The sequence below is a fragment of the Odontesthes bonariensis genome, chromosome 6 (genome assembly GCF_027942865.1).
Source record: "Odontesthes bonariensis isolate fOdoBon6 chromosome 6, fOdoBon6.hap1, whole genome shotgun sequence".
Taxonomy (NCBI): domain Eukaryota; kingdom Metazoa; phylum Chordata; class Actinopteri; order Atheriniformes; family Atherinopsidae; genus Odontesthes; species Odontesthes bonariensis.
In genome coordinates, this window is record NC_134511.1 from 37,559,991 (window position 1) to 37,576,723 (window position 16,733).

Consider the following 16,733-nt stretch of genomic DNA (forward strand, 5'->3'; position numbering starts at 1 on the left):
GAACGTCTGTCAGCAAGCCACAGCAGGGTCACATTAACAACAAGTTTTCCCACAATCTGGCCTTTATTAGAATGGCATACAGCAAGTCTAGAGTCAGGTAGATCTGAACTGCCCCACAGAGAGAATGCTGAACACTAGCTAATTCATACAGCAAAATCTAAAAATATCCCCCTGTATGATGCCAAGGAAAGCACTCAGTTCCTCATCTATTACAAAGGATGTTGTTTATGTTGAATGAACTGAACACAGTAACGCACCAATATTCGGTTATATAATGTCGGACAGGTTGATAAAAGGTTGCTCCTTTTGCACTCATTTATTGTTCGAGCAGACGCACTAATCCAGAATTTCTATGATCATTGAGGTGAAACCAAACTGCAATGCAGGCCAAAAAGTGGGGCTTTAAATCTCATTTGAGCAGCAGTTTTAGTGTGGCCCCCGTCCAGTTTGGTTTGGAAAAGGATCTGTGACTCAACAAGAACACACACCAAACGTTTGCACTCATAACCCAGAGGAAAGCACCGCTCCCTCTTGCCTTGTAACACTTCCACCTTATTCATGTTGAGTCACAAAGCAACAGGGAAGGATATTTCCTACTTTACAAATAACTCATTCAGATTTTCTTGGAAGCAATGTTGGACCGAGATAAAGTAAGCTCCAAACTTCCACTTGTCACTTCCATGTTTTCTTTGTATCTGGTATCAACCATAGAGCGGTCAAATGAACAGTTTAATGATGCCATAGTGACGCTTTTGAAAAATACTTTTTTCCTTCTTGAAGTTAGCACACATTACAAACTCTGTTGCTGATTAACACTCAGAGAAATCCCACAACTTAATGACCATGATGGAAATACAAGTCACTTTTCAATATGATGTTGCTTGACCTTAAAATTTAACACTAAAATAATAGTTTTAATGGGTATTTTCAAACACTGATAAACTGCAAGATAATCCTTTCCAATTGCCTGTAGTACCACTTTTACTCCCATTGGAAGTTTAAGGGATAAGGCTACAACTCATTGGTCCAGAAGTCATAACTCTCAGGGGATAAATCTCTAACTACAGCAGCATGTAGGTATGACGTTACACTGTCTGCTCTGGCCATTTTGAACCACAATTTCTGATAAGCAGAAAATTTAGAAAGTTTTTCTTTTTTTTCCCATAGGAATCATGAACAACGGCCCCACACAGGCTGACAGTGAGCGGCCTGCCGTTTCACAGACAAGTGAAATCCATCAATCTTGTTTGTTTTTGTCCGAAAGTTGCTGGTGTCAGTTTCAGCTCTAAGAACTTGTGAGATACTATGGTCACTAAATGTGTGTTTGTGTACAGAAAAAGTAAGCTTTGCCCCTTCTTGTAACCTTGACCACCACATCCTCAGTGAAAATTAGCATGTACACCCAGGTGTTTTGTTTCTAGCAGTAATGCAGTAAGGACTGAATGCCAAATACGTAGCTTAACTCTTCACTGGAAGGATCAGGGCTAGCGGGTGTTTATACGTTTTTTTTACCTTTATAATAAGTGTTTTAGAGCAAACACTGCAATGTCATTCTTATTTAGTCATGAACAAATTAAAAAGGCTTCATAAGGAGGTTGGATAGCAGGGGAAAAAAGTCACTGGACTCAGTATCAGAGTAGTTTTGGACAGTTTTTTTCAAGTTCTTTGTTTTTTGCTTGATTTACAACAGTTGTTGACCTACGGTTTCACACACTATTTGGTTAGGCAAGATTGAAACTTAAATTACTTTTCTGTTGGAGTGAGAAGAGTCTTAAAGAGTTCAGCAGTGTTTAGCATCAGCGTTGTCCTCACGCGTTGTCACAGCATTGTCCTGTGAACTTTGTAAAATCATAGGATCTTTCTGCATTAATGTGGAAACATTGGTTTAGACAACTTAAATGTTGTCATCTACTAACCAGGCTGATACTATAATGCTGATAATGTGTGTCTGTTTTAGGAATAAGATGCACACTTTTTGGATTTATATCATGGTTAAAAAGGGAAAGTTTTATTTGAGATTTAGAATTAGCCTGAAGGTTAAGATTAGAACATTTATGTTGTAACATAATTTGTTCCAAGACGTCATGGATAACACTTATCAATAAGGCATGCAAAACACTGATCTGGGGAAATAACAAGAGAGCAGCATTGTTATAGCATGTTTGACTTAAAATTGTGTCCAGTGTGGCCTTTTAAAAATCTTATTCCCACAGGTTTGTTAAATGCTGAAAAACATTGAAACAACTAATCAGAGTGATTCTGTAAGAACTATCCAGAGATACGCCTAAACTTTAATTTAGTCAAGCTAATATACATTATGAACAGTCACCAAGACAGGTTGTACAGTAAAAACTTGTATTATGGATTTTTATCATTTTAAAAGACATAACCCTGGCACTTCACATTTCTCACAAACCTCATCCTTTTCTACATTCACTCTTCTGCAACCATCTCATAGCTGTGCATGTATCTTGCCCATCTTTGAGGGAATCATCTGAGCCACAAGGGACATTGACTGCTCCATATACAATGGTTTGGTTTTCAGCAATGAGTAAACAGGGGATGTAGCTAATATTATCTGCACAAAGATAGACTTTCCAGCAAGTGGAGCTCAGAAAAGCAGCTGTACATCCTGGGAGGCCTGGGTAAAGTCTCTGGGATGCTGACGACTCTCAGTATGAGCAAGTGAGGATTGAACTGCTCTCCAAACACATAGGAACCAACTTAAGGGTTAAAGTCTGTCAGTGAAGACTAAAGGCCAAGTCTTTTGAAGGGACCATGATGGAAAGCCTGAAAGGCATCTTGGATGCTTGTACGAATCTACGTGTGAACAAAATGCATAGAGGAAGAAACACAGGACAAACAACACAGTAACAGCAACGGGAGGAAATGAAGTCAAGTGAACAGGAAGCTGCCGGACTTCCCGTTCAAGATGTAGATAATTGATGTTAACGACTGTGAGTGCTGAGGGGGCAGTTGTTCACAGCTTGTTGGTATTTGCACACATTAATCAGAAATGCTTGCAAATATAACAATGTGATACTTTGTCATTTAATTGACATGAGAAAGTTTTCACTGCTGGCACCTCTGTTCTTCAACCATTAAAAACTTAAATCTCTGGAGCCACACAGCAGTGAAGAAACAGAAATGACTGCCTTACTGTTGTGAAAGTATAACAAACAAATAAAACAAGGCACAAAAAGAATAAGAGATAATTCGATAATGAAGACTTGTTTTGGATCCAGGGTATGACCAAGTGTTACCAGATACAAACCCAATTTTCAGAAAAGTTGGGAAATTTTCTAAAATGTAAATAAACTCATTTGAACCTTTATTTAATAGACACAAATCCAAGGAAATTGATTTCAGTTTGTTTCCTGAGTTTAACGTCTTTAGAAAATGTAAACGAATTAAAAATGTATTGTCTGCACACACAAGTTGTAAGAGAGGCAAGTCTACCATTGTGTTACATCACTCTTCCTGGTAATCACACTTTTGTCAATGAGGATAGTGATTGTAACAGTTGTGCAATATATCTATTCTTGCTGCATGCAAGATTTCAGCAGCTTAACAAATTGTGGTTGTCACTGTCTGATTCTCCTCCTCATAACTCATAAATCCATTTACTATACCCATTTAATTTAAATTTTCAATTCATTTTTATTTATATAGCGCCAAATACAACAAATGTCATCTCAAGGCACTTAGATAGTAAGTCCAACTCAAGCCAATTGGAATTCAATTAATTAATAATAATCATAATTCATAAAATAATCCAATTCGTTCATATAGAGCCAATTCAAAAACAATTTCCTAGCTAAGAAAACCAACAGATTGCACTGAAAACTTTTTGTTTTTCGGTCCAATCTCCCGCCCTGAGCGTGCCTGAGGCGACTGTGGAGAGAAACGACTCCCTTTTAACAGGAAGAAACCTCTGGCAGAACCAGACTCAGGGAGGGTGGCCATCCGCCTCGACCAGCTGGGGTTTGAGAAGACAGAAAGGGGGGGAGGGCCGCAGCGGCGGCGGCGGCACTGTAACACCATTCAAAGGATATCTGTTGGAACAGGGAAACACGAGTTAATGACCACAATAATATCACATATACATAAAGAGAGTAAAGTGAGGAAAGGTGTGACAGATGAGGCCCCCCAGCAGTCTAGGCCTATAGCAGCTTAACTATGGGATGTTTCAGGATTACCTGAGCCATCCCTATTCAAGGTAAACACAAGAAACTTGTGCTAACGAAAAAATAAATAATAAAATAAAGGACCAGACTCAGTGAGTAATTCCCTATACTCCCTATATAGATCTGCTCCTCACACCACAACAACCATCTTTTTACAGCCACAAGCTACCTCAGCCTCTCACCAACTGCACACCAGTCACAGCGGGGTGGGGATGCAAACCCTGGTTCGGGTAGGGGGAGAAATAAAAGAGGTAAGATAAGCGGGAATGGGATTCAAACCCTGGTTCGGGTAGGGGGTAATGAAAGTATAGAGGGTGCCAGAGGTGGAGGCAGAACAAGACACACTAGCAGATACACTATCAGATTCAACAGACCTAACTATAAGCTTTATAAAAAAGGAAAGTTTTAAGCCTGGTCTTAAAAGTGGAAAGGGTGTCTGCTTCCCAGACATTTACTGGCAGCTTATTCCACAAGAGAGGGGCCTGATAACTGAAGGCTCTGCCTCCCATTCTACTTTTAGAAACTCTGGGAACCTCAAGTAAACCTGCAGTTTGGGAACGATGTGCTCTGTTAGGAAAATATCTTACAATGAGATCTTTAAGATATGATGGAGCTCGGTCATTAAGAGCTTTATATGTAAGGAGAAGAATCTTAAATTCTATTCTGAATTTAACAGGGAGCCAATGAAGAGAAGCTAAAACTGGAGAAATATGATCTCTCCTGTTAGTTCTCATCAAAACTCTGGCTGCAGCATTTTGGATCAACTGAAGGCTTTTCAGAGAATATGTGGGACAGCCCAATAATAAAGAATTACAGTAGTCCAATCTTGAAGTAACAAATGCATGAATTAGTTTTTCTGCATCACTCTGAGACAAGATGTTCCTGATTTTAACAATATTACGAAGATGAAAGAAGGCACTCCTAGAAACCTGTTTTATATGCGAGTCAAATGATAAGTTCTGGTCAAAAATAACTCCAAGGTTCCTCACTGTAGAACTAGAAGCCAAGGAAATACCATCTAGAGTAACTATATAGCTAGACAATTTCTCCCTGAAACGCTCAGGTCCAAAGATAACGACTTCAGTTTTGTCTGAATTTAGAAGCAGACAGTTCTGAGTCATCCAGGTCTTCATGTCTTTAAGACATGCTTGTAGTCTGACCAACCTATTGGGTTCATCTGGTTTTATAGATAAGTACAGCTGAGTATCATCAGCATAGCAATGGAAATTTATGCCATGCTGTCTAATAATGTTACCTAATGGAAGCATGTATAAAGTGAAAAGAATCGGTCCAAGCACAGAACCCTGGGGAACTCCATGACTTACTCTGGTGTGTGAGGAAGATTCTTCATTTACAAGAACAAACTGAAATCTATCAGATAAATATGACTTAAACCAGCCTAATGCAGTTCCTTTAATCCCAATAACATGTTCAAGTCTGTGTAATAAGGTACTGTGATCGACCGTATCAAATGCAGCACTGAGATCCAACAGGACAAGCACAGACACAAGTCCGCTATCAGAGGCTAAGAGGAGATCATTGGTAACTTTCAGCAGTGCAGTTTCTGTGCTATGATGCACTCTGAATCCTGACTGAAACTCTTCAAACAGATTATTTCTGTGTAAGTGATCACAAAGCTGAGCTGCAACTATTTTTTCAAGAACTTTAGACATAAAAGGGAGATTGGATATAGGTCTATAATGAGCCAACACTTCTGAATCAAGAGTAGGTTTTTTAAGTAAAGGTTTAATTACAGCAACCTTAAAAGTCTGAGGTACATATCCTGTCAACAAAGACAGATTGATCAAATCCAATATGGAAGTGTCAATTAATGGGAAAACCTCCTTGAACAGTCTGGTTGGGATTGGGTCTAAAACACAAGTTGATGGTTTAGAAGAGACTATTGCTGTTGTTAGTTCAGAGAGATCAACTGGGCAGAAGCCGTCTAAATACAAATCAGGTTCTAAAGATACCTCTAAAGCTGCTGTACTTGATGATACATCACTGATAATAGTGGGAAGGACTCCATCAATCTTCTCTCTGATAGAAACAATTTTATTAATAAAGAAGCTCATGAAATCATCACTGCTGAGAGTTAAAGGAATACCTGGCTCAGCAGAGCTCAGACTCTTAGTCAGACTGGCTACAGTGCTGAAAAGAAACCTGGGATTGTTCTTATTCTCTTCTATCAATGATGAATAATAAGCAGTTCTAGCTTTACGAAGGGCTTTCTTATACATTGTTAAACTATCTTTCCAGACTAACTGAGACTCTTCTAAATTAGAGGAACGCCACTGTCTCTCCAGCTTTCTTGCAGTCTGCTTTAAAGCACGCAGCTGTGAATTATACCAAGGAGCCAACCTCTTCTGACTGATTACCTTCCTTTTCAGAGGAATTGTCCAGTGCTGTACGCATTGAAACTATAGTGCTGTCAACAAGAGAGTCAAGTGCTGCTAATCCAATTCAGGGTTGCGGGGGGGGGGCTCGGAGACTGGGTGCGACGCGGGGAACGCCCTGGACAAACAACCCTACACATGCACTCCTATGGTCAATTTAGAATCACCAATTAACATAACATGTAAAACCCAGCTGGGATTTGAACCAGAAATCCTCTTGCTGTGAATCGACAGTGCTAACCACCACACCTCCTCATAAACCCCATACATTTTCAATAGGAGAGAGATGTGGACTGCAGCTAGGCCAGTCAAGTTCACACACACATGCTGTGTCTATAAAGTCATGGGGTTTTATGTCGTGGCATTATCTTGCTGAAACAGCCACTCACCTTTGTCTTGATGATAGCTTTTATCTCTTTATCTCCTTTAAAATTTTTACCGTCCACATCAATGGCATCTTTACACATATGCAAGTCACCATGCCATGAACAACGATGCATCCCCATACCATCAAAGGCACTGGCTTTGGTACCTTTTATCGATAACAGCTCGGATGATCTTTCTCACCTTTGCACCCATAGAAGCAGACATACTTATAGCCAAAAGCAACTGAAACATGAACTCATCTGACCACACGACAGGTTTGCACTGTCTCTCTGTCCATCTGAGATGAGCCTGGACTCAGCAGTGTTTCTGTGCAGAGTTGATGTATGCCTTCCTCCTTGTGTGATTCAGTTCAAAATGTGGGTTCATAACCCAGAAGTTGACGTCACATACATCTATTTCATAGATCTTTCTGCACCTGAGTATTTTTCTGTGTGACCAATTTTACATGGAACGCCTTTTGTGTGCCAGCTAAGAAGATGTTGTCTGGAGATGAAGGGATTTCTCACTGTGACGTTACCATCAGCAACGTCGCTTCAAAGACCTGGAGACATGGGAGAAGCAAACAGAGCACAGCAAGAAGGTTGTGACTCAGCTCACACACGGTTGGCACAATAGCATCTTTATGACTGCTCACAGGTGGCCACTCTCAGTTTACAAACATCCTCCATAAAGCTGCTATGTAACTTTGCACTGACTCATTTTCGCCAGCACACTTCTCTGTGTGCACCTGCATGCTCGCATGCGGGCTGAAGTTGCTAAGCATCGAAAGAAGAGCTGCTGTTAACATGCTCACACCTGCACAGCATCATGCATTTGTTTTATGAATAACTAAAAATGCAGAAAACAATCCCTAAACACTGAAGCATCTAGATTCTATAAGAATAGTGTGCAGGTGGCTGTTCTCCAGCAGAAAAAAAAAATAGGCCAAAGAGTGTCTGTAAAAACAATTGAGTGGTGTTTCTAGAAAGAAGTTAGGTTATCATCACAGATGTAACTATGCTTCCCAAGACCTGAGCTATTTACAAGCTCATTAATTTCTTAACGGAAAATATTTGGACCCAACAAGGGCACCTTCAGTGTTGCTGGATAAGTTACTGCGTGCACATCTCTCCTTTTCCACATAAGACTTTTGACTCTAAATCGTGTAGTTTTTTATTAAAACACCTTTGAATTATCACGTCTCCAACAAGTCAATACATGTGGCCAAGTATTAAAAAAGAAGCCAAATGCAAAAAAAAGGAAAAGATCAAGGGAAGAAAAGTTGTGAAAAAAGACCAGTTTCTCTTAACAACAATCGAAAACATTAGCATTTTTAGTATTCACCAAAACCTTTATTTCTTATCTCTGAAGCAGATAAAAAATAAAAACAATAAACTATATTTATGAGCTCAAACCTTTGAATAAGATATGTTATATTCTTTGCCCTTATATTTATCACTATTATTGGAAAAAAATTTTTTTTCTCAAATTTATCACCACTTCTCAAATGACTTGAACCTTAAAAACAACAGGAAACTTATGCAAACAGCATCTTGTCTGAAAGTGTTAAAGGTGCAATCTGTATACATTTTTTTCTCCCTTATTTTCTTTTAGTTTGAATATCCTGAAAGAAACTAAAAATATTAGCAGAAAGCAAAGAAAGGACACAAATAAAATCCATCACACTGTCTGACCTCTTAGCTATTTGCTGCTGGGATATCTGAATTAGCAAGATGTTAGCATCCCGGAGGTAACAGCCAACAGTGCCCTCATATTATACCACTAAATCAACATATATTGTGGCTCTTTAGCATCCAGTCTGCCTTCAGTCAGAAGTTGTGAAGGAATAAGCAGACATGAATCAGCAGGGACACCAGGACCTCACTGTTGTGTCTCCTCACTTCACCTGCATCAAGGAAAAAAACTGCACTTGAAGAAACAAAAACAACCTCCAACTGGGATGTAGAATCTGTCCATGCAATACAACAAAATAGTGACTAGTGAGCTGTGCTCAGCTTACGCCCTGTTATGTCCCACTGAGTGGCAAAAAGATGTCTAACTCTTTGTTAGAATTGTTGTTTATTGACGTTTTTTTCTAGCGAACTAAATCACACTGCCGACCTTCAACTTCACAAGTCTACTGTATTTTTATGGTATAAATCTAGCCTACAGTTGTCATTACAAAAATTTGTCTCTGTAATTTCCCTGACAAATCCCTCTTTTACTATGACCACACATCCACACTTATATACGCTTTCAGGCTTTGCCTTTTGAATTTTCATTAGTTACATATAAATATAAGGGCACCTGATTTCTGGCCAGATGTAAAAGGTCTGTAATCAACAAATTCTTTAGAAGGTCGATGCTGAGACCGGAAACCTTTCATTTAAGAAGTTATTCACCTGTTGAATGGATAGTATAATGGATGGAACAGTGAAATAGGTGCATACCTTCTATAGAATAAGACTGCAGGCAGAATAGAGCAACAGTCTAAACATTAATTAATAAGTTAAAAAAGATGTTTGTTTTTTTTAACATACAACAAGGTCCCAGTTTTGTTAATGTTTTTTTTTAATGCATTTAGACTTCAAAGCCTGCATTTCAATTTAAAGTAATCTTTCATATGGATTGCTTTGTAAATTTATGCTTCTTTTAAGTGTTTAAATTTGTATGCATCGAAAAATAATGTAAGGTGACATAATGTACAGCAAAGTTCATCCACAATGCTAAACAGCCGATCAGAGTGAAGTCTCACTGCTAAACCCAAGTATGAAACAATGTTGTTTGAGACAGACGATCACAGATCCTCCACACAGCTGATTGTCGGTTTGGCATACTGGGGCTCCAAGAGCCATTTGAATCCACTATGAAAACACATCTTACACAATGATTGGATAACATGAACAACAATCTGTTGTTTAATCAACAATATGCACCTTAACATTCTCATAAACAATATGTTGCACATCTTATTGCAATATTTCCCTGCTGTTTGAGTGCAGGTCTGTTTTTCTTTAGCATAAAGAGCACAAAGTTTGTGTGACAGAGTGGAAACCACTGAAGAGAAGGCTTTGATGGAACAACTGGAATGCTAATTTGCCTGGTCTACAAATCCAAAATTATATGTTTCTGAATCACATACTTTCACATTAGCGCGTTCTTTTCCCCTGCAATACAAGAGCATATACAGAAATAGATAGACGCATGTTATTTTTAAACAGGGGTCGCAGAATTTTGCACCATAGGCAGTCCACAGGTAGTTTGTTGAGCCAATAAATGGCCCATGCCAAAAATTTTAAATATTTTTATTGACAATAATTTCTCCTTGATACAATAGAGAAGACTAGCCTGGGTGCCAGCCGAACTTAGCCCCGCCCATAAAAGATTTGGTTGGGAAGTTCGGTCTGGCTCTGCTCAGTTGGGAAATCATTATGCCCGACCAAGAATTGGTCGGACCAATCAGATTGCCAGGGCGGGCTTTATACGATGATGGACGGATGATCAACAGGGACATTATCGACTTCGTCACTAAAGAGCTGAAAGGCGCTAGCATGGTTGCCGCGTCTGTCACGGCGGTGTTGCACCGTGACGTCAAAATGACGTTTCAGGCCTGGCGCTCCCCTTGAAAAGACGGCGCAGCGCGTTGTCGTGCACCAGTCGATTTTTGTAACTTGGCTGCGCCGAGAACAACGAACCGGATGGACCGATGTGAGACCAGGCTCAGTGAGGAGGTGCGTTTGTACAGCAGCTGTACGAAACTGCAGTGAAACAGCACAGGGAGCACGTAAACTCCCAAAACTGGTGCACAGAGATTGGCAGAACTTTGGGGAAAGAGTAAGAGTTCTGTAAGAATGTGTGGAGGAAGCTACGGGACAGATACGTGAAGGCAAAGAAGAGGGCAGAGACTCTGTTGATGCCGGGGCCTTCAAACCTTCACCTATATTAACTGAATTAAAAAATTAAAATGATCCGAAAACTGCAGCAGTATCATTAATTACAGTATTCTTGCTCTTGACAGCGGCATTGTTTTCTTCTCCACTCTCGTGGTTGTAGAGTAGCGGTAACCTTAACGTAGCAGCGCCACCTCTGTGACGGAGAAAATTGCAACTACTGGCGCATCGACTTGCGCTGCTTGCGCCACTATACATGGCGGGCACGAAATCGTGACGTCATCAACACCGCTCGCGCTAGCAGACGCGGCAACCATGCTAGAGCCTGAACACGCTGGAGAGCTAGGGTGTGTAGATTCTGCCATCAAGTCTGTTCTACAGGATCTCCACATTGCAATAATTTTGAAAGACGAACAGAGGAATGCGATAAAGGCTTTTATCAATAGAAAAGAAGTTTTTGCCGTCCTTCCTACAACAAGTGTGTGTTGCTTAATCTACGTCACATACTACGTTGCTCTGATTGGTTGTAGGTCTATCCAATTGAGCAAAGAGGCATTTTTTCTCCTGGTTCTGCAACACTTGAGTATTTCTCAATGGTCTTGCGGTGTGTGGGGGCGTGTTTCTTGGTTGAAACACGCCCCATACCCAAATCTCTATTGAGCGGTATCAGACTCACATTCTGACTAGAATCGTGAGTATGACGTAGTCAGGCTAAGAGAAGACAGGATGAAAGTAAAAATGTGTGAAAATCTGGACTCTTTCATAAACCCCTATGGTCTTTCAAAAATGGAAAAAAAATGTGGATTATTATCATCATGCTTTAAAAAACCAAAACCTCCAAACCAGTAAAAATAAATAAATAAATAAAGTGGGGAAAAAACTACTTGCTTTAAATATGTTGCCATTCAAACATAACTGTGATTGATGGCCCATCGAGCTGCCAGCTGTGCATGTTAGCCATGACATCTTGAAACTGCAGGGACCTAGAAGACCTCATTGGGGTCCAGTGAGGACATTTGCAGACACTGTGGTGTACACATTTCCCACTGTGCACACAGTCATTCTTCAGTTCTGCTTCCCATGCAAGCAAAGATGGTTTATCTGTCATCCTAGACAAGAATGCAAACACATGCACAAACAAATGCCAGAGAGTACGGTGAACATTACTGAGGGAGTCTGTTGGACTCTGATTATTAACCATTGTTTCTGAATGTAGTGAGAGTTCAGTCTAAATTAAGATTATCAAGTTCTCTAATGTGTCAAAAATAACTTATCAAAGAAACAACAAACTTAGATCTGTAATTATGACTATGCCTGCCAGAGCTCCAGACCTCCCCATAGCCCTCCAGCTGGGCACCTGAAATTTAAAATGTCTCAGGGAAGTGAGCATGAATTTGCCAAGAGTTCTCACATGAAAGGTTAAAAGGATCCCTCTTGTTTTTGTTATTTGTTTCACTCTCAGTGAGTGTGTGGTTTACAAACCCAGAAAACTAGTCATAAAATTGCACTCGTTTTTTTCCCCCTTAGGCTCACGCACCAGCCACACAAGTAAAAAAAATCTTTAGCAAGACTTGTACCTTTTTTTAAAATTCTAATGAGGTTGGATAATAAGGAGTAAACTGTTCTCCATCCATCCATCCATCCATCCAACTTTCCAAAACAGGTCAATGAAAGGACTAAAGATCTTGGAAATATGGGCCCAAGCCAATAAATTCAAGGTTCAGCCACACCGCTGAACATGACACATCTAAGGGAAGGTTGACAAATTTCTAAAACAACAAATGATTCAATTATTAAAACTTCTCCTGAATTACAATGTTCTCCTATAGAATATTCAGCCTTACCTCTCAGCAAAAAATATAACATTTTGAATGATAGCAAACCATTAAACGGCATATATTAATTTCATTTTCTCTATGGATTGTCTTCTCAGTCATTTGGTTTTCCTCTTTGGTCAAGTATCAAATAAGTGTCAATAGATGGCTTGATCATCAAAGCTGGAAAAAAAATGATGTCATAATTCTGTGTGTGACAATCCCATCAGCTACTGCGGTACTTGGGTTTAGTGATAATGATTACAGGTCACAATGATAACACTCAAAACTAAAACAGTGAACAAAGTAAGTAGATTAAGCATCAACGTGATGACATTGTCATATGAGCATGTTAGCACTGCACACAATTAAACAATATTTAGGCCCATTTTGTTGGTTTTACATTTTACATGCTGCATAAATTTCCATCCATTTGGTTTTGAGGGTTTTCACATAAAGTATAATTATGAAGTGCTTTGACAACTATTAGAGTTATCCTAATTCTAAGATGTCTGAATAAATAAAAGTTATAGATATGATCATTCAAACAAAGTGCAATTGATGCAAATGCTTAAAAAAACGTGCTGCTTTACAACCTCCTGAAGCCGCGACCATAAACTCACTGTGTAACGGGAAAAGAGTCAGTTTTAGAGACAAGTCCATGCACATATAATGATGAGCCACCACTGCTGTACTCTTTAACATATATCCACGGTTGTTTTGGTCCAGCCTTGCTAGTTTATCAGAGCTCTGAAAAAGGAGTTGTGATAAACATTCTGCCCAACACCACAGCAGGAGAAGAAGCACACAGAAGCAGAAAATTGCTGGTGAACATAATGGAACAGCTAAGGTAATCTCTTTGTGAAGAGCTTTTTCTATGGCAAAAACAAAATACAGCTCTACTTAGAGTCCAAGTCTAAATTGACTCTAAAAGTAAAGCAAAGTGTGTGCATCGATGCTTGAAAAACCTTCTTCAGGTGAGCTGCGCTGGAAAATATTACAGCTGTTCAACAATGATACTGATCTATCTAAAGAGCAATTGTTTTGACAGAAATGAGTGATAGGAGAAAAAATAACTGCGCACATCTTTCCTGAATGCATCCCCTTCCTTTGTGTCACCTTTTTATCCATAAGCTTTATCACCCACTTGTGTGTTAATATCCGTCCTGCTCCAAACGCAGACAAAGAGGAGAGCCTGTGACCCGGCCTTGCCTTGTTTGCGCTTCATCGGCTGTCACAGTTTGATTCAGTTCTTGATGGATCGGTGGAAAATGCGCGGCACTTCACCGTCTTAGTGAGTTGCACGGAGCTGTGGGGGGATATATTTGGAAGCAGTAAATGGCTTCTCTGTCAGTTGAGTTGTCACTGAATTGACAGAAAGTGAAAAACTCCCCATAGTGTCCACAGACATCAACCATTTCTTTTCTGACTTTGCTGTTACAGAGTGGTACAGTGTAACTGTGAATGAAAATAATAAAATTCCTTGAAAACACTGATGACTGAACTTTGGCGAGTTAGTTCAAGGTGGTATTGTTTCACTTGTGCAAACTATAAACTATGTTTGTACATGAAATGTGCTATATAAATAAATTTGATTTGATTTGATTTGAAACTCATACCACTTTTTACGTAATCATACCCAGTTTTTTCCCAGGCTTATTTTTTTTTTTCATATATGGCAGAACGCAGAAGAAAGACTGATTTATGCAATAAGCTGCGTACTGTTTTATGTAACTTCAGCTGACAGGTGAGCACAGTCACATAATGGTTCATTTAGCAGTCACAATAGAAGTAATTACCAGTTTTATAAGATGAAAATGTTGGTAACTTGAGGCTGGTGGATGGGGTAGGGGAATTTAACACTACCACAACCATGACTGTCTCTTGGAAAACTTCAGTTTAGTTGTATGTCTGGAGAGCTAAAGCAGCGTTAAAGTGATTTAATCCTGCATTGTATCTCATGTCTAGCGGGTCGTCACTCTTGCAGTGGCAAGACAATGTTTCTTCAGACAAAAGTTTATCAAAACATTGATATTGTTTGATTTGTGACTTTAGTAAACATTAGTATGATGTGCATTTAGTAAATAATGGTCCCATTTAGACTAAATCTAATTGACTCCAGTATAGGGTTATGTTGTAATTACTGAGCTGCTGCTCTATGGGTGTTCGTCGTTCTCTTGGTTCTTAGTCTAATTCACTTCTCACTCCTAACTTCCAGTCTCCACCCGAGGCTTCAAAGCAGGGGCCACATACCAATATGGTAACATCACAAAGGCTACGTCTCACTCTATTCTCTTTTTAATGTTTTAAACTTCACTTTTGTTTTGACTACATTTTTACTTTTGCATGAAAAACTAAATGACATCAGGAAAGCGTGCCCTCACCTTAAAATGTTTAAATGCTATAAAACCTCTATTTTCTACTGTTGGTGAGTCCAACGTGCAAAGGACAAATGTGATGTAGGCTTGAAAGAAACCTCCAGCTGTAACATATTACTTTTAAAAACACATTCCTTAAAAAAAAAGAATATGAACAACTCACAATTTTTGTCCATTTCCACAAATAGGATTTTCATTCAGATCTTATTTTATGATGTGCTATTATTTCATGGTTGTCATTGAGGTTTTCAAGCTGAAGCAGAGGGAGTTTATGGAAACTTTCAATGGAATTTTTTTCTTCTTTTTTTGGACCAAACTTTCAACAAAACACTGATATATAATAATTAATTCATAAAGCTGATATTTCATGTTAGCAAACAGCTGCATATTACCATATCAAGCAGATGTGGAGCAACATTTACAATGATTTAAGATTACATGTGTTTTACGTCATTCTTCTCTTTTAATCTCACCAAAATTTCCCCTACTTTTTAGAAGCAAGTGTCTTCTCTGTGATCACTACAACTTTGCAAACTCGGTCTTCTTGCAGCTTGTAATATGCAAAAGCATTCAGCTTGAGCCACTGCCGTTGTCAACTAAGCATCTAATATATCTACACTGCTACGCAGAGACATAACTCGTTCCAGTTTTCTGGCTGCTCCCAGGAGGGTCTGTACTCTGAGGGAGTGGACTGCCATGAGCCCACAGGGGGCCAACAGAGCTCCTGGTTCTAGGCAAGCCTCCAGCCCCCAGCACGCACACCGGCCCATCTTCCTACCCCCGAGAAATTCTCATTGATGGCTTAGACTGGCTTTTTCACTGTGCCATGATGCTTTCATTAAACTAGTTTATTCCCTGTTTTCCACTGCTGGGCAACTCTCCCATCTGCACTCACTCACAGCAATCACCTAACCCGCTGAGGGCTCTGGAGGATATGGAGACTTTGCGCCGAGGATTGACAACACTTTAACAACAATTCCAATTGCATTTTCTGTCATCCCTTGCAGTGGTTGTCAGTGAAGGTCACATCTTGTCCCTTAGTCAGTGATTTCTTGTCTTTTCAGTGGCCGATTTGGGTTAAGTGTGCAACACGGCGGCGCTAACTCATCGGAGCGGGGAATAAAAGTTCTTGAAATGCTCTTATATGCACTGCAACATCCAGAACAAGTTATGTAAACAGTCTTAATTGAGCATTGGGAAAGTTTTACTCACTAATTTAGCTAAAGCATCTCATATGTGAGAACAGAACTATGAAAAAGAAGTGATAGAAGAACAGACAAATCCTGCATTCAATTTGATTGTTCCATGCAATATTTGTTTCATTTATTTGTTTATTTTTTTTACCATTGATGGTTGGGACCAGGATATTTGAATTACACTTAGCCCTTATATGATCAAAGCCCCTTAGTTATCATAGTGATCAACACACCAGGCTCTATGTATTACTCCCCTGCTTCCAAAAGGTGGAGTGCAAAATACAGAATATACAGCGTAGAAACAGAATGCAGTCATCCAAAAAAAAACACATTGAGCGTATATTGGTTTGGGTTTTTTCTTTCAAATGAATTCTTGATGTCAGCGGCATATTTCAAACAAGTTAGAACAAGAACATGCTGATTTTAATGCTAAATGTTTTTTCAGGTCTTGTAACATGGCTGCTCCACAGATCTTGGCCTTCTTTGCTCTTTTGCCTACATTTAGT